Raw genomic sequence first — 2,670 nt, 5'->3', positions numbered from 1 at the left:
ATTTGATGTTCTAGGGTTTCAGGATTGTTGATTCTCTGTTTGGCTTAGTTTTTCGGATCTTTGTTGTGGAGGGACGGCGTGGTGCTTCTGCCTAGACCGCCATCTTGCCGGAGTCTCTCCAAGCTCAAACTCTTAAGGGGACTTTTCAACATACCATGGAGTTGTTTGCTAGGATTTCTATTATATATTTGGGTTCTGGTAGATAGTTGTGCTGGTAATTTTAAGACTTAGGGAAGAATTAGAGAATGATTAGTCACAATATGTTTGATGAAGTAAAACATGCCATTGAAGAACAGTTGAAAGTTCATTTTAAGTTAAAAAATTATTTCAAATAATTAGAATTTTTTGTTTTATTTGGTTTTAGTTTTGTCTTAAAAAACAGAAGACTTCAGATGGAGTGGAGGATAAAACTTTTAAAGTAATTGATGATGGTTGGGGAGCGGAGATTGTAGAAGGAAGATTAAACTTAGTCTGTATAATTTCACATGTCAAACCTATTAGGAAAAAAAACCACAGGAACTAATGGAGGCTATTGGGTATCATATTTGGTATCAATACAGTACCTTTCCTAGTGCTGAAAAAGATAAAAACTATGTATATACAGATATAATCTCCAGTGTATGTGTATATGAGAGATATATCTATATATACGGAGTCCATATAGACAGACGATTAATGCACTCAGCTACTAACTGAAAGGTTACCTTTTGAAGTGCACCCAGAGATGCCTGAGAAAAAAGGCCTGATGATCCACTTCGGAAAAATAAGCCATTGAAAACCCTATGGAACACACAAATGAGGTAGCCATAAGTCAGAATCAAGCTGATGGCAACTGGTTTGGATATGTGTATATCCTAGTGAGAAGCGCCAGGCTTAGCTTTTTGAGACTCAGTGGTTTGGTGAAACATCAGAAGTGAAGGCTGGAAGTTCTCTCTAGTCATGTTTTATCCATCTCACCAATACAAAATTTCTGAGGACATTGGCCAATGCCGCTGTGGCCATTATGTGCTCTCAACAGTACATGCTTGATGTTTCTGGAAGTTGTATTTCCTGAAGTGCTGCATGAGTCTTTCACTGAAAATGTGCCATTGCTCTTCCTAAGGTTATGACCCCAAAACCTTTTAAGATAGAGTATTTCACACCAATAAGAATCAGGGTGTAACAAGACATTTATACTACTGAAATAACACTGCTTACATGACATTGTGAAGCTGCTTCTCCTTCATTTCTCAGAGGAATTCGGAGTTTACAGGGAAGAGTTCATGTCAGTGTGAGAGGGTACGGTATATGTACTCACTTAAAGTGTAGAAACTTGCTTCTTGCTTAAAAGCAAAAATGACAACAATAGAGGGGAGTTCACACTGATCAGAGCGCGAACCCTCATCAGCTATGTGTACCTGGTGTTCCACGCTGGCTCCGAGACTTTAAAGCCTAATCATTCAGTGAAACCACAGATACATTATGAGTTACTACTTAAGCAACTTTCTTATCTGGTGCTCAATTTTACCTTCTTAGTCTTCTTGGCAAAACTCAACCTCACAAAATATGATTATCACCCCTGCAAGTCTCTTTGAGTCACATGCTTTCAGTTTAGAATTCTGTTCCTTCTATCATTTTTCAGCACTTCTTGGAAAAATTATTATCCAGTGTTCTGGGGCTGTGGTTTTCCAAAGAAGTCCTTATCAATGAGATTATGTAGGTGTTATAGATTGAATTGTGTTCCCCAAAAAGATATGTTGATGTCCTAACCCCTGTACCTATGAATGTGACCATTTGGAAACAGGGTTTTCATTAGTTATGTTAATGAGGTCATTCTGAGAGTAGGGTTAGCCCTAAACCTAATCCCTTCTCAGTGATAAGAAAACACATTTCTGTCCTTCAAAGCCACTCACTTTGTGGATTTTTGTTATGGCAGCACTAGGAAATGGATATGGATAATAGAGAAAGGAAGACAGAAGAATAATGGATGCATTTGAACTGTGGTGTTGGTGAAGAATATTGAATATATTGTGGACTGCCAAAAGAATAAAAAAATAGTCTTAGAAGAAATACAACCAGAATATACCTTAGAAGCAAGGATGGCAAGACTTTAACTTGCCATCTTTCAGCATGTTATCAGGAGAAACCAGATGCTTGAAAAGGACATCATTTTTTGATAAGGTAGAGGGCCAACAAAACAAAGGAAACTCTCAATGATATAATTGATACAATAGCCATAATAATGGACTCAAACATGCCAAAAATCATAAAGATGACGCAGGACTGAGCATGGTTTCATTCTGTTACATGTGTGGTCACCATGAGTCAGAGTCAATTTATCAGCAACTAACAGTATCAAAGGAACTAAGACTACAAGCAAGCCCTTCCTAGTTTGGCCTCAGCTTTTCTTTCTGGCCATGTTCTTTACTATTCTTTCATTTCTTTCTTTTATACTAGCCACACAAAATTATCCTCAGCTTTCCAAATATACCACATTTATTTATACCTCTGGGAAACTGCTTTTATATCTGTTTATAATATCCTTCTTCACTGATCAGCCTGCGAGTGGACAGCCCAGTAAAACCATGAGAGTAACCAGGTACAGGAGTCCAGTGACAAGGCGCAGAAGGCAGAAGGGGAGTAGGAAGCTGATGATAGGGAACACAAAGTAGAGTAAGGATATTGTTGATG

At 38.0% G+C, this 2,670-nt stretch overlaps 1 protein-coding gene across 6 annotated transcripts in view; it reads left to right on the top strand.

Moving 5' to 3' along the window:
- The window catches only part of PTPRD (protein tyrosine phosphatase receptor type D), a 473,666-nt gene that overhangs the window by 167,279 nt on the left and 303,717 nt on the right, over positions 1–2,670 (top strand). The window lies entirely within an intron of this gene.

The sequence above is a fragment of the Trichechus manatus genome, unplaced genomic scaffold (genome assembly GCF_000243295.1).
Source record: "Trichechus manatus latirostris isolate Lorelei unplaced genomic scaffold, TriManLat1.0 scaffold00025, whole genome shotgun sequence".
In the NCBI taxonomy this organism is placed as follows: domain Eukaryota; kingdom Metazoa; phylum Chordata; class Mammalia; order Sirenia; family Trichechidae; genus Trichechus; species Trichechus manatus.
The sequence above is the reverse complement of the archived record's forward strand: the minus strand, read 5'-3'. Positions and strand labels throughout refer to the sequence as shown.